We start from the raw sequence: 24,786 nt of genomic DNA, 5'->3' as shown, positions 1-24,786 counted from the left end.
AGCTCTTGTCTGTGAATGTGGGGAGAACCTGATGTGGTGGCCGGAGCTTGCGGCCTGGCGGACGGAGGGAGAGTTGGAGGAGAGCGTGAGAAGCGGTGGGTGGGGAGGCCGGGCAGGCGAGGGACTGGCCGCTGCCCTCGGCTGAGTCCAGCAGAGACAGGTACCCTAGAGGGACTGGGCAGCCGACTCTACCCGCGCCGGTGGGGAGGCCCGGCGTGCAGGTCGGGGGCAGGGCTGCCCTGGGCTGAGTCCAGCAGAGACAGGTACCCTAGAAGGACTGGGCAGCCGACTCTGCCCGCGCCGGTGGGGAGGCCCGGCGTGCAGGTCGGGGGCAGGGCCGCCCTGGGGGTCAGCAGGGGGCTGCAGAAGGAAGCCATGGTGTTGGCTGTCCAGCTTGGCAGAAAGCCCCAGGCAAGAGCTGAGGGGCTCTGAAGCCAGGCTGCAGTCAACCTTCAGGGGCCAAGTGACCAGAGGGAAACCTGAGACTCAGACCAGGCTGCTGGGACAGAGTCACACCAGCCTCAGATGCCCAGGGGCAGAAGCAGAGCAGCTGGGACTCAGAGGCACCAGCCAGTGCATGGCCAGGGATGCCCCAAAGAGCCCAGGAAAGCCCCTGACACACCCAGGTGCTACCCGAACGGGAAAGAAAAAGTTCTGCAAGTCTGAGAAGCCATTCGAATCCGCTATGACTGATGGTGTCCCATGGTACTTGAATAGATGGAAATGTAGACCCAAAGGGGACTGTTCAGATGATCAGTTATTGTTGGCGTGTCTAAATGTCCTCCCCGTCCACAGGGCGGGGTTCTTTAGGAGGAGGGAACCAGCCACAGGGAACGAAGAAATTCCCTCGCCCTGGCCGTGTGCCGCGAGTGGATGTGGAATCCTGCCACACGATTCTGCACACGTTCAGGATTGCATCTTTTTTATTACCATCTGTGAAAAAATAGAGGGGTCCACATTTTAATTAACAGGGCTTATTTTAAATATACTAGGCAAATATCATTACATGTGCTTAATAAAGTATCAACTTTCCTGTTACAAAGACCATAGATTTTGTGTGTGTGTGTGTGTGTGTGTGTGTGTGTGTGTGTGATACACACATGTATGTATCTTATCCGTAGTTCCTTTTTTTGTTGTTGTTGTTACATTTCCTGTGTGCCGAGCTGGGGTAGTTATTCTTCTGAATGATGCAATGGGTTAGCGAGATAATAGGAAGGAAATCGTTGAAGGTACAACGACACTGCCGTTCGTTTCGTTTTGATTAAACAGGTGGAATTCCACGCAGGCGGAAAGTTTTGAGGGCGGCACCTAGCCCCGCGCCACCAGTGAACAGGTGGGGGTAAGTCACCGACTTGGGGGTACGTCAGTGAAAGGCGCCGTGGTGGTTTCTAGCATCTCACCTCTCACCACCAACCCCTGCTGCTCTGAGCCTTCCCGTTCAAAATCCAGGCTTTTGGAGCCATCGGAAAAGGCGATGTTGTTACTTGGGAGATGCTAAAGCCCCTCACCCTCAGAGAAGGGGGGTGGGTGATTCCCTGGAAAAGGAGTCAGACGGCCCTCTTGCATTTCCCTCACCAAGTCATGCTCTGATGAAATGCAGAGGAAGCCCTGGGAACAGCGGGACCTGTGGGAGTTTTATTCTGAATAAAAGCTACTGCAATTCATGATAAGGATTATTCTTCCTCTAGTACAGAGATGTGATGGAGACGTCAAAAATCAACCAAAATCTTAGGTGTAATATTTTGGAAAGTTTGATGTGACCTAATTTTGGTTCGCTGGAAATATTGCTAATTAAAGACGAATATATTTGACGTGCGAGAATGCTACACTTTCTTTCTAACTAATGGTGTGATGTTGAAACAAGAATTAATGCAAATAACACGAAGATCCCAGTTGAACTTCCTGCTTAGGTTTTGAAAAGGATATAAACTTGCCAGCGTAACGAGTCATGTTTCTGCTTTGTTGTGTTGCTGTGGCGTGCAGCGGGGGCAGCCATCACAGTATTTTAAATGGAGAAAAATACCCAATTTGAAGTAGAGGAAATATGCTTACTGCAGGGTGTCTGAGGTCTGAAGGCTGTGCAGAGAATGCCCGAAGGACTCAGGTTTGGGAAAAGTGTGGGCCCGTTACTATACTCTTACCTTCCCTTTGTTTCTTCTGTTTAGTGGCACAAGTGGTTTGTGGCCAAAGAAAGTGCCGACAGCCCTGGCTGGTTTGGCTCAGTGGTTAGAGCGTCGGCCCGTGGTCCAGAGAGACCCGGGTTCGGTTCCTGCTAAGGGCACGTACCTCGGTTGCAGTTTGTCCCCGGCCCTGGCTGGGTCATGCGGGTGGCAGCCACTCGATGTGTCCCTTTCACGTCGATGTTTCTCTCTCTCTCTCTCCTTCTCACTCTATCTGACCAAAAAATGGAAAAATGTCCTCGGGTGAGGATAAAAAATGAAGGAAGTGCCGACAGCCTAATTATGTGCCCTCACCCCCTCACCAGCACCCGCGGGCTCTGGCCACGCTCAGAGACAACGGGACTCCCAGCAGGGCTCCCAGACACCGCTCCAAACACCCAGGTCAGTGCCGTAGCAGCTGGGGATTGCTCCAGGACACCTGCTGGCAGGTGGGAGGGCCCAGAAAGGGGCGCTCTCTATCCACCCCAGTTATATGGGGGGAGGAGGGCTGGTCACCCTGGCTTTCCATCTAGGCTGGGAAATCACTAAGCCGTCTGTGCCCCGTCTTCTACGTGGAATGGGAGGAAGCATTCAGCCATTCGGTGTAGGAGACGGTCATGAGTACTAAGTTAGAACAGGAACGTGCTAAGCTCAGTGCCTGGATTTGAGAGGGAACTCTGAGCTCTCCTTCCTGCTGTTTCTGCTCACATGAGTGAGTAAGCACACACTCACCGAAGTGCTCACACCATCCCTGCGTGCCACCCTGCGGCTCTCTCACACGGGGTGCATGTGGACTGCTGGGGGCCATTAGTCCCTACCCCCTAAGCAGCTCTGAGAGCCCCCTCTTTGTGCTTCCCTGCCCAGCCCCCAGGTTAAGTCACATTTTTCAGATGCATATCTCAGCCCGATTAGTTTTTTATTGTTCTGCTCATCCAGAGAAAACCAGATGTTTCTAAATCCTTCCTGGAATAACTCAGAAAGAAGCCACAGAGGGCCCTTCTCTGCCCTGGGCTTTAATTTCCTGCCTCCTTCTCCCACTTGATGATGACGATGGTGACAGGAAACAGCTGTCACTCGCTGGAGACCCCGCACTGTGTGGAACCCTTCACTGCACAGTTCTTCCTGCGATTCGGAAAGTGTCTTTTGTCCACACACAGCTCTCTTCATCCCAAGGATTCTGCCTTCCCAGGAAACCCTCCTGACATATCTGGGACTTCCTCAGCAGCAAGCTTTCTGATTCTGCCAGCCAGAGGCCCCCTCACCGAAGGGATCCCTCTGCCGCCTGCCATCAGGGAGAACGTGGGCCCCCAGGCCCTGGGGCCCCTTCCCTTGGTGACATAGTCTGTTCAGCCCCATTGTGTGGCCAAACTTTGCATACCCCTCCCCCCAGCCTGGGACACAGGGAAAGCCAGCTGGGCCAACTAGAGCCCTCATGTTGGCCCAGAGGGGTCCTTAGTTCCTCATGCCACCTGTTCTTAGCCAAGGGTCCCAGGCAAGACCCTTGAATGTCTCTGGACTCTCGCACCGCCTCCGCTGTGCGTTTCCCTGGCATCACGTCATTGGTTCCCCGCCTCCCTACACACCTTCAGTGCCCAGCGGCAATGGGCACCCGCATGCCGCAGGGATCCTCAACGCAGTCCTTGACTGTTCAGCCAGGGGTGCTGACCTCCTTCCCTTTGATTGTCAAATTTGAAAAATGACAGCAGCCAACACAATCATAGCCGTCCCGCATGATTGAATCAAAATGAGACCTATTTTTTGTCAGATCAGCAAAACATTAATATATTTTTTGGTGTGCTGCAGAATTTTAGTAATTAGTTTGTGTGTGCCGTGAGGTCAAAAAGGTTGCAAATTACTGGTGTACATGGCTCGCTCTCTGTACCAAACACTCTCACATAAAATAATCGCTCATTTAACTCTCATAGTAATGTTTGGATGCTATGGGTCAGGCCATGGCTGAGGTTCAGAGATATCAAATAGGTTTGTCAAGATGACGCTGGTAGTGACAGCTGGGACTGGGGTCTAGGTCTCTGACTTCTAGTTCAGTACTATGTACACTCTGCTATTCTGCTTCCTGAGCTTGTCAACAAGTCATCTGTTTTCAGGAATGTCAGCAATAAGACTGTATCCTTTTATATCTCATTTAAATACTCAGTGCTATGGAAAATGGTGCTCTTCTGATTATATTCAGCAGTAGTCATATTTAGTAGCATTTAGTAAATTGAAAGTGTAGAATGCTAAGGAACATTGAGTACTTAAACCATTTTAAAAGAGTGATTCACTACCATTACTAAGAAAATACGAAGTGGGGATGATTCACTATAGAAAGTGTAAAGGAGACTTTGAAATAGACAAAGCACGAATCACAAATATTTTTTTGTTTGAAAGAGAGAGCAAGAAAAGAAAAAAAAACAACAAAAAAAAAACCCTTTGTGGTTACTTTTCTTACAACTAAATCTCATTTTACTAGAAAAGGGCTTGGCCAGCCTATTGATTCATCCTGGAAGGATGCTTTTTTTCTTGTTTTAGATTTTTTTAAAAAGACCTCATGTTCATTTTAATAATTTCATTTCCTTCTTCTGTGTCTTCTCCTTCTTGTTCTCCTTCGACTCTTTCTTCTCTTCCTCCTCTCCACCCCCTCCTCCTCTTCTGTATGTTTTTCGCTTCTGGAGAGCACTAAAATTAGTTCACACACAGAAATCACATGCTGTGCTACAAAATGAATGTCGGAATGTCAGCAGTAAGACAGTATCCTTTTATATCTCGTTTAAATACTGCGTGCTATGGAAAATGATGCTCTTATAATGATATTTAGCAGTAGTCACATTTAGTAGCATTTAGTAAATTTAAACTGAACTTTAGGACTGGCTCCTTTGTCCTTTCTTCTTGCCTGTAGATGAAGCCGCCGATTTTTCTCCGAGGCAGAAGCAGGCATGGGAACCGTCTGCCTCCGGGAAATTTCCAAATGTGTGTAGAGTAGGGTATTGGTAGAACCCACGGCACGTATCCACGTTTAAGAAAAAAGAGAGATTTCTTCTAAAACATTGACTCACATGATCGTGGGGGCCAGCAGATCCCAAAGCTGCGGGATGGACAGTGGAGCTACAGACGCAGTTCAAGTCACTTTCCAGAAAGTCTTACTTCGAGGTCTCAGTTGCTTTCTTCCAGTTTCCAAAATTGACTCATGTCTTACTCTGTCCCCCATCCTGTCTCGGAGATGTAAGGAGAGTCCAACAGAAACTGAGTGGGACCTGGGGAAAGCAGAAACTGGGGGTCCCAACTCCCCTCAGTCCGAAATCATGCCCTCCTCCCCGGGCTGCCCCCTCGAAGAGCCCCTGAGCCTGGACGATCCTATCCTGACTCTTCGAGAACATCCCCCCGAGTCCTAGGATTTATTCTCATTGAACACACGGGTCCCTTACTGATCCCTGAAGCAAGGCTGTGGCCGAGGAGGAGCTGGCGCATTGACCGGCCAAGCTTGGTCCCCCGCTGTGCTCTGGAGTCCGACAGAACCTTGGCAAACGAACGGATTGATGTCAAGGGAAGCTGATGGGCCACAGAGAACCTGCGGGGTTGGCTCGTCCTCCTCTAAGTCAGGACGTCAGCGGCAGAGGAGGGACAGAGGCTGGAGTCTAAAGACATCATGGGCTTTAAGAATCATGAAGAGGCTATTACTATTTTAATATATCATCAATCTTAATCATTAGTTGTAGAGAAGTCTACAAGGTAAAATTAACTCCAGTTTTATTTTTTTTTTATTTTTATTTTTTATCCTCACCCGAGGATATTTTTCCATTTTTTGTACAGATAGAGTGGGAGAGAGAGAGAGGAAGGGAGAGAGAGACAGAAACATCAGCGTGAAGGGACACATGGAGTGGCTGCCACCCGCACGACCAACCAGGGCTGGGGACAAACTGCAACCGAGGTACGTGCCCATAGCGGGAACCGAACCCGGGTCTCTCCGGACCGCAGGCCGACGCTTTAACCTCTGAGCCAAACTGGCCAGGGCTTAACTCCAGTTTTAGTAACTCCAACGCTGGGGTACCAAAGAGGGTCAGCTCTTCCCCTGTGCAGTTTAGGGAGTCGTGTGTGTGTTTGAGGTGGGGCGTGATTCGATGTGTGTGACGAGAGCAGAGTTTTAAAGAATAACGACTTGGTACAAGGAATAGGTCGAGGCTGAAGAAAGCGGAGTTGGGGAAACTACAGCCCTAACCCGAGAGCGTAGGGGTGCACGGGGGGCCTGGAGGTGCAGGGGGGTCACCAGGAAGGAAGGACGCCAGGTCTCCGCGTCGGGTCCGTGTGGGAATAAGGAGGAATCCGGGGGACCTAAGGGTTTGCCACCTGCCGAGAGAGACTGCACTTGGGGGACGAGGTGCTTCAGCGCCTCGAGTCTGAGACGCCTGCACATTCACGAGATGCGCCCGGAACCCGGGGAGCTCTCGGTCCGGAGGGGGCTGGGAGGCAGCTCCACGGCGATCTCGCTGTAGAGTCACTCAGGGAGGGGAGCAGGTGAAGCAGAGGTCTGAGCACAGCGCCGGGCAGGGACCACCCCTGGGACCCCGAGTGGGGACCTGAGTGAGGAAGGGAGAGGAACGGGGGGAAGGACAAGAGGGCAGTGAGCGTCCAGGAAGGGGAACCTCGAGGTCCCCTACAATGGCCAGTGCCACCCAGTGGGTCTGGAGTTTGGGCAGAGTGACGAGGAGGCCCCAGGAGAGCCGGACTCTGACGTGTGATCGGACAGCGGGCGGGCGGCGCGCTAAGGGGCAGGCGGGAGGTCACAAGGCAGGCAGCACACTGGTCACCCCGGCTCCCCAGGACTGTGTTCTCTGGGGCTTTTCTGGCTGTTTTGGTTTCCAGAAAACTGGTACTGACGATAATATCTTTCATTGCTACCTGACATGTGTCCTGTGGTTGGTAATTTTCAGTTCCATTTCCTAATATCGTACCCATTTCATCGATGAGGACATGAAAAACCAGAGAAGCTAAGATCAGTCAGCTGATGCGCGCGGAACAGGATGGATGCCCCTTGGGGTGAAGTCATCCCTCGGTGCTCTGCCCTCTCTGACGGGCCCAGCAGGGCTGGCATGAGGAGCCCATCGAGAAGTCTGATGTCTAAGGTAGGTGATGTCTCAGAGCCTGGATGTGACATGGAAAGACTTCCAGGGATTTCCAACAGGAGCCAGTAAATGTATCTCTGCAAAACCATCCCTTCCCTTCCCTCCCCTCCCCTCCCCTCCCCTCCCCTCCCCTCCCCTCCCCTCCTCTCCCTCCCCTCCCCTCCTTTCCCCTCCTCTCCCCTCCTTTCCCCTCCTCTCCCCTCCCCTCCCCTCCCCTCCCCTCCCCTCCCCTCCCCTGTCCTCCCCTCCCCTCCCTGTCCTCCCGTCCTCCCCTGCCCTCCCCTGTCCTCCCCTGACCTCCCCTGTCCTCCCGTCCTCCCCTGCCCTCCCCTGTCCTCCCCTGCCCTCCCCTGTCCTCCCCTGTCCTCCCATGTCCTCCCTTCCCCTCCCCTGTCCTCCCCTCCTCTCCCCTGTCCTCCCCTCCTCTCCCCTGTCCTCCCCTGACCTCCCCTGTCCTCCCCTGTCTTCCCCTCCCCTGTCTTCCCCTCCCCTGTCCTCCCCTCCCCTGTCCTCCCCTCCCCTCCCCTGTCCTCCCCTCCCCTGTCCTCCCCTCCCCTGTCCTCCCCTGTCCTACCCTCCCCTGTCCTCCCCTCCCCTGTCCTCCCCTCCCCTGTCCTCCCCTGTCCTCCCCTGTCCTACCCTACCCTCCTCTGTCCTCCCCTGCCGTCTCCTCCCCTCCCCTCCCCTCCTCTCCCCTTCCCTCCCCTGTTCTCCCCTCCCCTGTCCTCCCCTGTCCTCCCCTCCCCTGTCCTCCCCTGTCCTCCCCTTCCCTGTCCTCCGCTGCCCTCCCCTCCCCTGCCCTCCTCGTCCTCCCCTCCCCTCCCCTGTCCTCCCCTCCCCTGTCCTCCCCTGTCCTCCCCTTCCCTGTCCTCCGCTGCCCTCCCCTCCCCTGCCCTCCTCGTCCTCCCCTCCCCTCCCCTGTCCTCCGCTGCCCTCCCCTCCCCTGTCCTCCCCTCCCCTGTCCTCCGCTGCCCTCCCCTCCCCTGCCCTCCTCGTCCTCCCCTCCCCTCCCCTGTCCTCCGCTGCCCTCCTCATCCTCCCCTCCCCTCCCCTGTCCCTCCCCTCCCCTGTCCTCCCCTGTCCTCCCCTCCTCTCCCCTGTCCTCCCCTCCCCTCCCCTGTCCTCCCCTGTCCTACCCTACCCTCCCCTGTCCTCCCCTGCCGTCTCCTCCCCTCCCCTCCCCTCCTCTCCCCTTTCCTCCTCTGTCCTCCCCTCCCCTCCCCTGTCCTCCCCTGCTGTCTCCTCCCCTCCCCTCCCCCCCCTCTCCCCTTCCCTCCCCTGTCCTACCCTCCCCCCTCCCCCCTCCATTCCCTCCCCTTCCCTTTTCTTCCCTTCCCTTCCCACTTACTAAAGGTGCTAACATGTAATTTCACAGGGCTTGAATCTTGTATCAGAAATGACTTAGTCTTAAAGGTAAACAAACACTTTCCTTTATCAGGTTAAAAAGTTATGTGTTCCTTTTGGCTTTTAAATTAAGAAAAACCAAGAACCACAATAAGAACTCTGCTGAGGTGGGGGAGCAGCCCAAACACTTGAGCACATTTTTTTCTTTCATTTGTCCTGTTTCACATTTACCTTGAATTTTTCAAGTTCCTTTGGGAACATTGGTGCTATATACCGTCATGCGTGATGTAGTGACAAGAATGCGTCCTGAGAAATGGTCATTAGGCGATTTCGGCGTGGTGCCAACACGGTAGAGCAGGGACACTTTCACACACCTCGATGGCACAGCCCACACACGCCGCGGCCTGCGGCCCTGTCCCTGTGCTGTGTGGTCGGCCGTTGACTGACACACGTGACTGCATGTGGATTTGTGCTGTGTCCCCTGTCACTGTGCTGTGCAGTCAGCCGTTGACTGACACACGACTGTGTGTGGATTGTGCTGTGCGGTCGGCCGTTGACTGACACACGACTGTGTGTGGATTGTGCTGTGTCCCTGTCCCTGTGCTGTGTGGTCGGCTGTTGACTGACACACGACTGTGTGTGGATTGTGCTGCATCCAGTCTCGCTGGGTGGCGGTCTCCTCTCTGGACGGATCTGGAGGACGGGCAGGTTGTCGGTGGGAACACGTGACGAGGGGACACTGCCGGAAAACAGCACAGCAGAAGCAAGCCAGCCCTGGGGTTTCAGGTCAGAAGAAGCGTAGTCCGATGACGCCCAGAAATACAGAATAAGATGCTTGAAGTGAGAAGCTGCTGCTCGCTGGACGGGAAGGAGAGGAGAGAGCACAGAGTCGCCGAGTGGACAGCTCCCCGTTCTGGGCGTCCCTGGAAGTCACAAACACTGCGCGCATCTATCTCTACGTAGGTCCCACGTGCAGAACCAGCCTGGCCGTGCGAGCCACTGGGGTTCTACCCGAGATCGTCTTTCTCTGGCCCCAGAAACACTCTGTTTGGTGTGTCTGGGGATTGTCACGACACAGTGACCTTGTGGACAGGGACAGCTTGAACCAAAGCAGGGATGATTTGGACAGTGTCTTGAAACACAGGGGAGTGTGGCTATTTCTGCAGGAGAAGGGTGAACAGGTCTTCGTGGGGGGCCACAAGATACGCAGGAGAATGGGAGGGGGTCAGCAAAGGTTAGTGGGGTCATGGTGCAGGTTACCAATGCCGGGCTGAGGGATCTGAACATCAGCTCTCCTAACACGTGTCCAGTCGGTCAGCTCCGCGGATCATCCGTGTTTCTCACTCACCCTGTGTTCACTGATGTCTCCTGTGTCTGACCCTGGGACACAGTCTCCTCTCCCCCAGCCTGGGCACGGAGGCTCCTGCCATCAAGTTCAGGGCTTACCCAGACTCTGTCACCTTTGCTCTAAGCCTGCTTGTGCCTTCATTGTTCATAACTGGAATTACGTAATTTAATGGAATAGAAATTTGAGGAGGAGTGAAGGGGGGTAATTTCTATGGCAGCCAAGTGGAATGCTTTGGAAATAACTGATGACAGTGAGTGCCTCATGTAATCCCCGTTGAGTTAGCTGGGGTGACAGAGAGAAGATACGGACAACTGCACAAGGACCCTCGGCTCAGGTTGCCTCACAGCTGTCAATCGGGCCTTGCTCCCCTTTGTAAACCCTACAAGTCCTGATGCCGTGGGGGTGCAGACGTGTGCACTGCTGGTCAGCAGGCTGCTGAGTTCCCACGGGACCCTGCTCACGGGGACCCTGGCTCCGTGGTCCACGTGCGGCATAACTGTTCAGTCCCTGCTCACAGAGACCCTGGCTCCGTGGTCCACGTGCGGCATAACTGTTCAGTCCCTGCTCACAGAGACCCTGGCTCCGTGGTCCACGTGCGACATAACTGTTCAGGCCCCGCTCGGGGGGACCCTGGCCCCGTGGTCCACGTGCGGCATAACTGTTCAGTCCCTGCTCACAGAGACCCTGGCTCCGTGGTCCACGTGCGGCATAACTGTTCAGTCCCTGCTCACAGAGACCCTGGCTCCGTGGTCCACGTGCGGCATAACTGTTCAGGCCCCACTCACTGAGACCCTGGCTCCGTGGTCCACGTGCGACATAACTGTTCAGGCCCCGCTCACTGAGACCCTGGCTCCGTGGTCCACGTGCGGCATAACTGTTCAGGCCCTGCTCGGGGGGACCCTGGCTCCGTGGTCCACGTGCGGCATAACTGTTCAGGCCCTGCTCGGGGGGACCCTGGCTCCGTGGTCCACGTGCGGCATAACTGTTCAGTCCCTGCTCACGGAGACCCTGGCTCCGTGGTCCACGTGCGGCATAACTGTTCAGGCCCTGCTCGGGGGGACACTGGCTCCGTGGTCCACGTGCGGCATAACTGTTCAGGCCCTGCTCGGGGGGACCCTGGCTCCGTGGTCCACGTGCGGCATAACTGTTCAGTCCCTGCTCACGGAGACCCTGGCTCCGTGGTCCACGTGCGGCATAACTGTTCAGTCCCCGCTCACGGAGACCCTGGCTCCGTGGTCCACGTGCGGCATAACTGTTCAGGCCCTGCTCGGGGGGACCCTGGCTTCGTGGTCCACGTGCGGCATAACTGTTCAGGCCCTGCTCACAGAGACCCTGGCTCCGTGGTCCACGTGCGACATAACTGTTCAGTCCCTGCTCACAGAGACCCTGGCTCCGTGGTCCACGTGCGACATAACTGTTCAGTCCCTGCTCACAGAGACCCTGGCTCCGTGGTCCACGTGCGACATAACTGTTCAGTCCCTGCTCACAGAGACCCTTGCTCCGTGGTCCACGTGCGGCATAACTGTTCAGGCCCTGCTCGGGGGGACCCTGGCTCCGTGGTCCACGTGCGGCATAACTGTTCAGGCCCTGCTCGGGGGGACCCTGGCTCCGTGGTCCACGTGCGGCATAACTGTTCAGGCCCTGCTCGGGGGGACCCTGGCTTCGTGGTCCACGTGCGGCATAACTGTTCAGGCCCTGCTCACAGAGACCCTGGCTCCGTGGTCCACGTGCGGCATAACTGTTCAGGCCCTGCTCGGGGGGACCCTGGCTCCGTGGTCCACGTGCGACATAACTGTTCAGGCCCTGCTCACAGAGACCCTGGCTCCGTGGTCCACGTGCGGCATAACTGTTCAGGCCCTGCTTGGGGGGACCCTGGCTTCGTGGTCCACGTGCGGCATAACTGTTCAGGTCCTGCTCACAGAGACCCTGGCTCCGTGGTCCACGTGCGGCATAACTGTTCCGGTCCTGCGGCAGCAAGTTCTCATCCCCACTGAACCTGCTTCTCCCGGGACTCACGTAGGTACTGTCCAGAAGGAGCCGCTGAGGCTTGTTTTGGGTTTTTTTAGTTATTTTTTAAACATGTATCTATTGATTTTTTTTAGAGAGAGGCAGGGAGAGAGAGATCGAAACATCGATGTGAGAGAGAAGCATTGATCGGCTGCCTCTTGCACACCCCCTACTGGGGATCGAGCCTGCAACCTGGGCGTGTGCCCTGACCGGGAATCAAACCAGGACCTCTCAGTCCATGGGAGGAGGCTCCATCCACTGAGCCACACCGGCTGGGCCGTAGCAGCTTTGAAGCAAGGGACTGACGTGCTCAACACAGTCACAGTGGCACTTGCTCTAGTCCATCTATTTCAGCCGGACTCACAATGAAATATCTCAGGACACTTGCATTGAAAGCCTGTCAGCTTGAAGTTGGTTGAGGAGACTCCCCTCCACAAGTTGCTCTGACATCTGGCCCAAACACAACCTGGTCATGTGTCTGGAGGGAGACTAACCAGCTCACGTCCTGGCTTTACCACCTCTGAGCGTGACTCGGGACGTGCTAGTTGGCCTCTCTGTCTGGGCTCCTCGTCCCTACCCGGAGGATGGGGACAGAACTGGGGAACGAGAGCTACCATCGCACTGTCGTCAGAGTTGGGCAGGTGCCCCTTCCGACACAGGTGGGCTGAGGTTAGAGGCTCGCAGGGGAGACCAGTGTGTCGGCTACTTTCCTGACCAGGAGGACAAGGAGGTGGTGAATGTCAACCTTCCCAAACATTACTAGGAAATAACTCTACGAAGGGGACCCAAGACCCTTAATGCCACTGCTGTTCATCTCGCCGCGTTGCTATGCCAGTGGCCCGCGGCTCCTCCGAGCACCCTCTCGTGCACGGGGCGGTCCAGTCACTGGGGGTCTGCTCCGTGGCGGACGAGTCCCGCCCCCCTTGTCCCTTTGTCGGGGCCACTCCCTCCCTCCCACTGCTTAGATACGATGTCCGCACAGAAGTCAGCCCAGAGGGACCTGCGCAGTAAGGCGAAGCAGGGATGACGACCCCGCAGAGACCATGTTGTACAAAGTGACAGTTCTCCAGGGAGCGGCGGTTTCGCCCACGGACCGAAATCAGCTGTGTCTTCCATGAAACCATGATTCCTGAGGACCCCGTCCTGCTACGGTTCCCCACGATTCGGGAGGAAAGTGGTTCAAAGGTTATGTGTGTCTGTGCAGCAAGCACGCCCAGAGCGAAAGACACGCAAGGTTCCGAGCTCGTCACAGCTCAGGAGCGGGCCCTGGTCCCTCCGACAGCGGCCACGGTGAAGGTGGTGTCCGCGGATGTCCCTGAGCCGTGTGGGCGCCGGGCTCACTCCGTCGATTGTGGGCATTCTTACTGGTTTCACGGTGAATAGTCGTGAGAATTTTTTTTTTTTAATGTAAAAGAGATGGATGGGAGGAAGGCAGGGAGGGTAAGAGAGTCATTGCCCACTGTTACCCCAAAGGAAAAGGAGGGGAGACGGCAGAGGGGCTAGTCTTTCTGGGACGGTCCTGCATGCAGGCGGCCCCCCAGGCCAGCAGCTCCCCTGGGCACTTCCCTTCCCTGCTGTCAGAGAGGCCCAGGGCCAGGACAGCCCTGCCGAGGGCCGCCGCGGGTGCGGGGCCGCCGCCTTTCCCGTCCTGGGGGGCTGTGGTTTTCCACCTCGCAGTTCGCCCTGATTCAGAACCAGAAGGTAAAACACGCAGAGGACGGTACCAGCCCTGACCAGATCGCACAACCGCCGAGCCTGGACACCAAAGAGCCCAAGGCCCGGCCATTCCAGACAGACATTCCCACCGCTGGCCCAGTGTTGCTCCGTGGATGCCGGACTCGCCCAGAGGGCCGGGTGTGGAGCGGCTGTTGAGAGAACTTCCTGGCAGCCCGAGGCCCTGGCGGCCGTGATGCACGTGCAGCCTGCCCCCCCCACACCGCCCGGCAGTGATGCACGTGCAGCCTGCCCCCCCCACACCGCCCGGCAGTGATGCCCGTGCAGCCTGCCTCCCCCCCACACCGCCCGGCCGTGATGCACGTGCAGCCTGCCCCCCCCACACCGCCCGGCCGTGATGCACGTGCAGCCTGCCCCCCCCCACACCGCCCGGCCGTGATGCACGTGCAGCCTGCCTCCCCCCACACCGCCCGGCCGTGATGCATGCGCAGCCTGCCCCCCCCACACCGCCCGGCAGTGATGCATGCGCAGCCTGCCCCCCCCACACCGCCCGGCAGTGATGCATGCGCAGCCTGCCCCCCCCACACCGCCCGGCAGTGATGCACGTGCAGCCTGCCCCCCCCACACCGCCCGGCCGTGATGCATGCGCAGCCTGCCCCCCCCACACCGCCCGGCAGTGATGCATGCGCAGCCTGCCCCCCCCACACCGCCCGGCAGTGATGCACGTGCAGCCTGCCCCCCCCACACCGCCCGGCCGTGATGCATGCGCAGCCTGCCCCCCCCACACCGCCCGGCCGTGATGCATGCGCAGCCTGCCCCCCCCACACCGCCCGGCCGTGATGCACGTGCAGCCTGCCTCCCCCCACACCGCCCGGCCATGATGCATGCGCAGCCTGCCCCCCCCACACCGCCCGGCCGTGATGCATGCGCAGCCTGCCCCCCCCACCCCGCCCGGCCGTGATGCATGCGCAGCCTGCCCCCCCCCCACACCGCCCGGCAGTGATGCATGCGCAGCCTGCCCCCCCCACACCGCCCGGCCGTGATGCATGCGCAGCCTGCCCCCCCCACGCCGCCCGGCAGTGATGCATGCGCAGCCTGCCCCCCCCACACCGCCCGGCAGTGATGCATGCGCAGCCTGCCCCCCCCACGCCGCCCGGCAGTGATGCATGCGCAGCCTGCCCCCCCCACACCGCCCGGCCGTGATGCACGTGCAGCCTGCCCCCCCCCCACACCGCCCGGCCGTGATGCACGTGCAGCCTGCCCCCCACCCACGCCGCCTGGCCGTGATGCTTGCGCAGCCTCCTCCCCCCACCCACGCCGCCTGGCCGTGATGCATGCGCAGCCCCCCCCCCCCGCCCGGCCGTGATGCATGCGCAGCCTGCTCCCCACCCCACGCTGCCTGGCCGTGATGCATGCGCAGCCTCCCCCGACCCACGCCGCCTGGCCGTGATGTATGCGCAGCCCCCCCCCCGCCCGGCCGTGATGCATGCGCAGCCTGCCCCCCACCCACGCCGCCCGGCCGTGATGCATGCGCAGCCCCACCCCCCGCCCGGCCGTGATGCATGCGCAGCCTGCCCCCCACCCACGCCGCCCGGCCGTGATGCATGCGCAGCCTCCCCCCACCCCACGCTGCCTGGCCGTGATGCATGCGTAGCCTGCCCCCCACCCCACGCTGCCTGGCCGTGATGCATGCGCAGCCTCCCCCCACCCCACGCTGCCTGGCCGTGATGCATGCGCAGCCTCCCCCCACCCCACGCTGCCTGGCCGTGATGCATGCGCAGCCTCCCCCCACCCCACGCTGCCTGGCCGTGATGCATGCGTAGCCTGCCCCCCCCCCACGCTGCCTGGCCGTGATGCATGCGCAGCCTCCCCCCACCCCACGCTGCCTGGCCGTGATGCATGCGCAGCCTGCCCCCCCCACCCACGCCGCCCGGCCGTGATACACATGCGGCCTGCCCCCCCCACCCCACCCAAGCCGCCCGGCTGTGATGCATGCGCAGCCTGGTGAGGTGCTTGGGATGGGCAGTCACTCCCCCTCACACCTGCTGTCCCCTTCCCTTTGCGGAGGGACCTGTCCCGGCCCACCGCTGGCTGGGAGGATTGTGTGTAGAAGCCCAGTGAAGGTTCCGCCCTCCGCAGGCCCTTGGCAGGGTCTCTCTGCAGCCAGCAGTCAGGGCTGGCCCGTGAGCCCCTCACCCCAGAGTGCGGCGCAGCCCATGGCTGTGGCTTCTGAGCCTCCCCGCCTCGAGGGCCTTGCTCCTTCTGCTCTAGTCCCTTCTATGGGCCCCTGCGTAGAGGAGCCCAGACTAGACGTCTAAGGACCAGAGAAGACATGGGAGAAGGGCCCCGCCCAGCCAGAACCAGCACCAGACATGCAAGAGCTCACCTTAGCCCCTCAAGCTGCTGATGACTGTAGCTCCACGTGTGGGCCGACAGGACCAGCGGAAAGACCCCGGTGGAGCCGGTGCAAACTGATGACCCACAGCACTTTTAATTGACCTATACTTTACATACAACATGTGTAAGCCAAGGTGTACAATGTGTTGATCTGACATTTATATATTGCAACATGACTACCACTATAGCTCAAGCTAACACCTCTATTATGTCACATGATTACCATTTCTTTTCTGCATGTGTGTGGTAAGAACATTTAATATGGAGTCTTTTAGCAACATTGAAGTGTTTACTACCGAGTTGTTGACTATAATCACTATGCTGAGCATTAGACCTTCAGAGCGTATTCCTCTTGTTGTAAGTGTGTTCCCTTTGACTAACATCTCCCCAGTTCACCTCCTCCCAGGCCATGGTAACCACCATTCTACTCTCTGATCCTACGAGTTTGGCTTTTTTAGGTCCCACATATAAGTGATATCATGCAGTATTTGTCTTTCACTGCCTGGCTTATTTCACCAAACATAATGCCCTCAAGTTCATCCATGCTTTTGTAAATGTAGGGTTTCCTTCTTTCTCATGCTGACTTGTGGTCCATCATAGACACATGACACAGCTGCTTTCTCCATTCACCCATTAACACACACTCAGGTTGCTTCCCTACCTCGGCTATTGGGACTAATGCGGCAATGAACATGGACGTGCTGATATCTTTTGAATATCCTGTTTATTTCATGTATATCCAGAAATGTGATTGCTAGGTCATAGGGTAGTGGTATTTTTAATTTCCTGAGGAATCTCCACATTGTTTTCCCTAGGGGTTGAAACTAATTTACATTCCCACCATCGGTGCACAAGAGTTCCCTTTTCTCCACGTCCTCTCCTGTCTTCTTGAAAATAGCCATTCTAACAGGTGGTATCTCACTGTGGTTTTGATTTGCATTTCCCTGATCATTAGTGACAGTGAGCATCTTTTGTGTACCTGTTACTCATTAGGATATGTCTGTTGGAAAAATAACTATTTAGTTCCTCTGCCCAATTTTAACTTTTGTTGTTGTTGTATGCGTTCTTTTTTGATAGAGAGGAAGGGAGAGGAAGAGATAGACACATCGATGAGAGAGAAACATCAGTTGGCTGCCTCCTGCACACCCCGTACTGGGGATCAAGCCTGAAATCTGGGCATGTGCCCTGACCAGGAATCAAACTGGTGACCTCTTGGTGCACCGGATGACACTCAATCCACTGAGCCACACCGGCCTGGCTGTTGTATGAGTTCTTTATATATTTTGGATATTAACTCCTTGTCTGATATCTGGATTATAAAGATTTTTTTCCCATTCCACAGGTTGCCTTTTCATTTTGTTGATTCTTTTGCTGTGTAGAAGCTTTTTAGTTTGATGTAGTCTTACTTGTCAATTTTTGCTTTTGTGGCTTGCACTTTTGGCGTTACATCCCAGAAGTCATTGCCAACACCAGTGTCAAGGAGCTTCTTCCCTGTGTTTTCTCCTATGAGTTTTACAGTATCAGGTCTTATGTTTAAGTCTTCAATTTGTTTCAAGTTAATTTTTGTGAGTGAGTGGTGTGAGGTGGGGTCCAATTTCACTTTTCTGCATGTGGCTGTCCAGCTTTCCCAGCACATCTGTTGAAGAGACTTCCTTTCCCCATTCAGTTCCTGGCTCCGTTCCCAAACATCAGTTCACAGTATATGCAGGGACTTATTTCTGAGCTCTCCAGTCTGTTCCATTGGTCTATGTGTCTGTTTTTATGCCAGGACCATACTGTTTTAATTACTATAGCTTTGTAGTACAATTTGAAATCAGGAAGCATAATGCCTCTGCTTTGTTCTTTTTTCTCAGGACTGCTTTGGCTAGTCAGGGTCTACTGTAGTTTCATACACATTTTAGGATAGTTTTTCCTATTTCTGTAAAAAAAAAAAAAAATGCCTGTAGATTTTGATAGGGATTGCACTGAATCTAGAGATGGGTTTGGGTAGCATGGACATATTAACCATATTAATTCTTCTTATCCATGAACACGAGCTATCTTTCCATTTGTGTCTCCTTCCATTTCTTTTATTAAAATTTTATCATTTTTATTGTACAGATCACTTCCATGGCTACATTTATTTCTAAGTATTTTATTGTTTTTGATGCTCTTGTGAATGGAATAGTTTTCTTTATTTCTTTTTCAGATATTTCATTGTTAGTGTATAGAAACACAACTGATTTCTGTATGTTGACATTATATCCTGCAACTTTACTGAGGTCGTTGATTAATTGTAGCAGTTTCTTGGCCGAGTCTTTAGTATTTTCCATATGTAAGATCAAACCATCATGACAATTTTACTTTTTCCTCTCCAATTCAGGTGCCTTTCATTTTATGTTTTGCCTGATTACTCCAGCCAGGACTGTCAGTACTATCTCGAATGTGAGTGGTGACAGTGGACACTGGTCTTGCTCTTGGAGGAAAAGCTTTCAATTTTCACTATTGAGTATGAAATTAGCTGTGGGATTATCACATATGACCTTCATTATGTTGAGGCATGTTTCTTCTACACAATTCATTGAGGATTTTTTTTATTTGTTTTATTGTTTTTGTTTTTTTATCCTCACTCGAGGACATGTTTGCATTTATCTTTAGATAGAGCAAGAGGGAGAAAGGGAGGAAGAGAGAGAGAGAAACATCAACATTAGAGAGACACGTCAACTGGCTGCCACCCACACGACCCCAACCAAGGCCGGGGACAAACTGCAACCGAGGTACATGCCTTAGCAGGAACCAAACCCAGGACTCTCCAGTCCGCAAGTCGACACTAACCTCTGAGCCAAACCAGCCAGGGCTTGTTTTTGTTTTTAGAGAGAAACATGGATGTGAGAGAGAAACATTGATCAGCTGCCTCCTGCACACCCCCTACTGGGGATCGAGCCTGCAACCTGGGCATGTGCCCTGACTGGTAATTGAACCAGGACCTCTCAGTCCATGGGACGATGCTCAATCCACTGAGCCACACCAGCTGGGCTCCTTGAGGATTTTTTTAATGAACAGATATTGTATCTTGTCAAATGCCTGTCCTTATCTATTGAGATAATCATATGATTTTTATCTTTCATTCTGTTGATGTGATATATCATATTTATTGATTTATGTATCTTGAACCGCCCTTGCATCCCAAAGATAAATCTCACTCGGTCAAGGTTTGTGATCCCTTTTTATTTTTTTAATCCTCACCCAAGGATATTTTTTCATTTATCTTCAGATAGAGTGGAAAGGGGGAGAGAGAGAGAGAGAGAGAGAGAGAAAAACGCTAGTGTTAGAGAGACACATCAACTGGTTGCCTCCCACACGACCCTGACCAGGCATGTGCCCTTGACTGGGATCGAACCCATGACACTTTGGTCTGTGGGCTGACACTCTAGCCAAACTGGCCAGTGCAAATCCTTTTAAGATATTGTTGAATTCAGTTTGCTAATATTTTGTTGGGGATTTTTGCATTTATATTCATCTGGGATATTGTTCTATAGTTTTCTTTTTCTGTAATCCTTATCTGGATTTGGTATCCAGGTAATGTGGTCTCATAAAATGGAGAAAATTGGAAGTGTTCCCTCTTCTTTAAGTTTTTGAAAGAGTTTGAAAAGGATTGCTGTTAGTTCTTCTTTAAATGTTTGGTAGATTTCAGCAGTAGGGTCATCTGCTCCCGGATTTTTTTGTGTTGGGAGTTTTTTGATTACTGATTCAATTTCCTGACTTATTATTGGTCTGTCAAAATTTTCTATTTCTTTATGATTCAGACATAGTAGGTTGTATGTTTCTAGGAATTTATTCATTTCCCCTAGCTTATCCAATTTACTGGTCTATAATTGCTCATAGTCTCTTACGATCCTTTGAATTTCTGTAAAATCAGTTGTAACGTCTTCTTTTTACTTTCTGATTTTATGAATTTGAGTCTTCTCTCTTTTTTTCATATTCTAGCTAAAGGTTTGTCAATTTTGTTTATGTTTTTGAAAAACCAGCTCTTAGTTTCATTGATCTTTTCTATTGTTTTTCTGACCTGTATTTCATTTATTTCCACTCTGAACTTTGTTATTTCCTTCCTTCTGGTAATTTGGGGCTTCGTTTGTTTTTCTTTCTCGAGTTCCTTGAGACGTAAAATTAGGTTGTTTATTTGAGATCTTTCTATTTTCTTAAAATACGCGTTTATCACTAGAAACTTCCCTCTCAAGACTGTTTTTGCAACATCCCTTAGGTTTTGGTGTGCTCTCTTTCCATTTTTATTTGTTTTGAGATTTTTTTCAATATCCCTTTTTATTTCTTCTTTCACCCACTGCTTGTTCAGGAGCGTGTTGTTTAGTTTCCACATGCGTGTACATTTTCCCACTTTTCTCTTCTTGATCCTAGTTATACCACTGTGATCAGAAAAGATAGTTGGTATGAGTTCAAGTTTCTTAAATTTTCTAAGACTTACTTTGTGGCCTGTCATATGATCTGTCCTGGAGAACGTTCTATAAATGTCTGTTAGGTCCATTTAGTGTAATGTATGGTTCAACTCCAATTACTCCCTGTTGATTTTCTGTCTGGATGATCTATCTCGGCTGAAAGTGGAGTATCGAAGCCCTGTACCATTACTGAATTATTGTCTATTACTTCCTTTAGATCTGTTACTATTGCTGAATATATTTAGGTACTCCAATGTTGGGTGCATATATGTTTACAATCGTTACATCTTCTTGATTAATTGACCCTTAAAAACACGGGCCACTTCATGAATGTGAGTGCCGCCCTTGCGCAGCGACCATGCTAATCTTCTCTTTATTTTTCCAGTTTTAGTATATGTGTTGCTGAAATGAGCACAACCCACAGTATTACAAAGAGGTAATATTATTGTTTTAAGCCACTAAATTTTCAGGTGGTTTTAAAACAGCAGTAGATCATTGATAATGACTTAATCTGATCAATGGGTCAAGGAAGGGAGGTTGAGGGTACACAGTTCAACTCCTTCTTGATTCTCCTTTCGGGAGGAAGCAGCTCCCTGAGAATCCATGTTCTTTTGTCGTTCACAGTAAATATTACAGATTGAGATACAATGATATTTATTTTCCAAATGCTGAAGGGCCAAGAGTTAAAGTCAATATTTGGCCGAAATCAAGGCCAAACCAAATGAAAAAATGAATTAAGGATCGCGCGGCCATTGTGGCTCAGCGGTTGAGTGTCGACCCTGCACCAAGAGGTCGCCGGTTAAATTCCCAGCCAGGGCACATGCTCAGGTTGTGGGCCAAAACCCCAGTGGGGGGCATGCAGGAGGTGGCCAAACGATGTTCTCTCTCATTGATGTTTCTAGATCTCTCTCCCTCTCCCTTCCTCTCTCTCTCTCTCAAAAATTCAATAAAGAAAAATCATTTAAAAAAAATTTAACAGAACTAAAGATCAAGAATGTCTAAAGAGCCCTTGCCGGTTTGGCTCAGCAGGTAGAGCATCGGCCTGCAGTCCAGAGAGACCCGGGTCCCTGCTTAGGGTACATACTTCGGTTGCAGTTTGTCCCCGGCCCTGGTTGGGCCCTGCCACTCGATGTGTCCCTTTCACGTCAATGTTTTTTTCTCTCTCTCTCTCTCCCACTCTATCTGAACAAAAAATGGAAGAATGTCCTCGGGTGAGGAAAAAAAAAAAAAGAATGTCTAAAGAATAATTTAAAACTTAGAATATTATAATTTCAGTAGTCACCAATTGAAAGTTGATTAGTAAGATTAAATGTGTTTTTTTTTGTTTTTGTTTTTTTTTATCCTCACCCGAGGACATTTTTCCATTTTTGGCTCAGGTAGAGTGGGAGGGAGAGAGAGGAACAGAGAGAGAGAGAAACATCGATGTGAAAGGAACACATCGAGTAGCTGCCACCCGCACAACCGACCAGGGCCGGGGACAAACTGCAACCGAGGTACGCGCCCTTAGCGGGAACCGAACCCGGGTCTCTCAGGACCGCAGGCCGACACTCCAACCGCTGAGCCAAACCAGCCAGGGCTAAATGTGTTTTTAATACATTTAGCAATGTGTTTTATTTTATTTTTTTCTACATTCTTAAGTATGTCTAAATTGAAAGTAATTTGTCGAGATTTTGAATTTTTCTCCTCATGAAATTTTAAGGTGGCAAAAATGAGTATTTAATTCATTCTCACAAGACGTGAAAAATTCTCAAATAGGACTTTTTACTGAGAGCACACAGAGCCCTCGTATGGAATTTGGCCTTGACATTTTTCAGTTACCTATTTTTATATGAATGTAGTTTTCCTGATTATCAGGAGGATGTTTTGTTCTGAGAACTTCTGTTGTTTCTGTGTAATGCTAAAAAGTTTTTTAAAGGTGATTTTTCTTAGTTTTTCCTGCTCTATTTTGTCTGCTCCACTTTTATCTTGACTTTGTCTTTCCTTCATCTAGCTTTTTCATTCCTGATCTTTTTTTTTTTAATCCTCACCTGAGGATATTTTTCCATTTATCTTCAGATAGAGTGGGAGGGAGAGAGAGAGAGAGAAACATGGATGTGAGAGAGACACATCAATTGGCTGCCTCCTGCAGGACCCCACCCAGGGCCGGGGACGGAACTACAACCAAGGTACATGCCCTTGACCGGAATCGAACCCATGACCCTTTGGACCATGAGCTAGTGCTCTAATTGCTGAGCCAAACTGGCCAGGGCACTTCCTGATCAGTTCTGCTTCTGCTCCTACCTTCTGCCTGAGTGTGGGGCCCTGTGGAAGGTCGGAAGGTGCTAACCAAGCCTGCCAGCCTGGCTCACTCCAGGCCCCTTGCCTCTCCCAGGCAAGGACAGACCCCTCTGAACGGATTCCATGTGGAAGTAGAGTTGTTGCTGATGTAATTGGTGAACTCGTAGTCATACTGGAATTGAGTGGGGCCCTGCTCCAATGTGACTGATGTCCTGGAGAATGTGGCCATGAAGACAGAGAGAATGCCATGTGATGACAATGGCAGAACCGGAGCTATGTAGCTGCAGTGCCCAAGATTGCCCGCAGACCACCAGAAGCTAGGAAGGGGCAAGGAAGCAGCCCTTACAGGTGCTGGTGGGCATGCAGGCCCACTGACACCTGGCTGCAGACTTCTACCTCCAGACGGGAGCCAGTACGTTTCTTTTGTTTGAAGCCGGCCTGTTTGTGGTACTTTGCTACGGTCGCCCTAGGCAACTAATAGCCTAAGAAACGGCTACGGGGCTTCTTATCTTCGTGGTCTGAGTCTGCGTGGAGCAATGGGCTGGGTTGTGCAGTCACAAAAAGACATCATCATATAAACACTCTCACCCTGGCCGGTTTGGCTCAGCAGTTAGAGTGTCGGCCTGTGGACCAGAGAGTCCTGGGTTCGGTCCCCGCTGGGGGCGTGTACCTCAGTTGCAGTTTGTCTCCCGCCAAAAAAAAAGAATCTCACCCACCCTATGGTGAACATAGAACCCAACAAGCCAAGAATTTGGAAGCAACTAATGTCAACTAACGTCGGTCTACAGAGTCCAAGTCTTCTGTAACCTAATTAATTTGATTACCCCGCTGCTTTTGGCACCTTTAAGAGCAGAGGTACGATCAGGGTGCTGTGGCAATCAGTTGACCTGGCCCCGAGTGCCCTGTGGTGGCCCCGCCGCCCGAACACAGGTTGTCTCCTTTCGCAGCTCTGTAAGGTACCTTCTTCCCCGTCGTGAAAGAGCTTGGCTTCCACCGGGTGGGTGAAGCTTGGGCGCAGCTCCTCTCTTAGAACTTGTCTTCTGCCCTGGCCAGTTTGGCTCAGCGGTTAGAGCGTCGGCCTGTGGTCCGGAGAGACCCGGGTTCGGTTCCCGCTATGGGCATGTACTTCGGTTGCAGTTTGTCCCCGGACCTGGTTGGTCATGTGGGTGGCAGCCACTCGATGTGTCCCTTCATGTCGATGTTTCTCTCTCTCTCTCTCCCTCTCTCTCCCTCCCACTCTATCTGTACAAAAAATGGAAAAATATCCTCGGGTGAGGAGGATAAAAAAAAAAAAGAACTTGTCTTCTAAGTTTAAGTTCTGAATCGCCAAACAGACCAACAAATCTCAAAGAATAACATATTTTCTTTGTTCATTGTAAAAGTAAACGTCCCCATTGGAGAGGGTCCCGACTTGACCTCTTCCCTCGTGCAGCAGGGCCTGCGGGGGTTCTGCAGCTCTCGTTAGAAACAGCACCGAAGGTGAGGCCTTTGCTGGGCTTGGAGGACCACATGAAGACCCTCTCTGGTAGTTTCTGTGAGTGACATACAAGGTAACCCTGCCAAACAGACCTGCATTCGAACCATTGCGACAAAGACATGGGTGTCATTGTCCACAGGTCTCTCCCCATCGAAAACGGAACTGGATCAGAGCCGTAGGGTTTTTTCTTGCTTCATTTAATCTGTTATTCCTCTCCCTTTTTCATAGTTTCAAAGTATTTTGTGACCCTAGAACAGGGATTTTCAACGCTGCGTATGCTTGGGGCCCACATTCATAGGCTGATTCAGGGGGACGGGGCTCAGTCCAGGAAACCACAGATCTTCTTGTTCCGTAACCAGCGCTGGGACCTGGATCTGACCATTGTGCGTCGCTGCCTCTCTCTCCTTTCTTTTCCCACAATCACCTGGGGACAGAGAAAGCAAGCTCGCCCCTCCCCTCTCATATCTGGACCCCCCCCAAAGTAAAACTCTAGGCTCTGTTGGCCAGTCTGTCCCTTGAACGCTAAATGGGGAACTGAGACAGCCGGCGGCTGTGA

General features: G+C 52.8%; 1 long non-coding RNA gene and 1 other non-coding gene across 4 annotated transcripts in view; one reads left to right on the top strand and one right to left on the bottom strand.

Moving 5' to 3' along the window:
• The first annotated feature begins 1,223 nt into the window (after positions 1–1,223).
• LOC118615884 overlaps positions 1,224–24,786 on the top strand; it is a 39,065-nt gene continuing 15,502 nt past the window's right edge. For 2 of the 3 annotated variants that reach the window (XR_004956498.1, XR_004956499.1), the window contains exons 1-2: positions 1,224–1,339; positions 7,085–7,276. This is a non-coding gene — a long non-coding RNA (uncharacterized LOC118615884). Of the gene's footprint in view, positions 1,340–7,084; positions 7,277–9,406; positions 10,555–24,786 lie in introns of those variants that run through there. The other variant, XR_004956500.1, reaches the window with a different exon arrangement.
• On the bottom strand, positions 20,785–20,891 carry LOC118616608. The gene has a single exon (XR_004956604.1). It is a non-coding gene; the product is annotated as a U6 spliceosomal RNA (small nuclear RNA).

This window comes from Molossus molossus, unplaced genomic scaffold (assembly GCF_014108415.1).
Source record: "Molossus molossus isolate mMolMol1 unplaced genomic scaffold, mMolMol1.p scaffold_m16_p_4, whole genome shotgun sequence".
Classification (NCBI taxonomy): domain Eukaryota; kingdom Metazoa; phylum Chordata; class Mammalia; order Chiroptera; family Molossidae; genus Molossus; species Molossus molossus.
The sequence above is the reverse complement of the archived record's forward strand: the minus strand, read 5'-3'. Positions and strand labels throughout refer to the sequence as shown.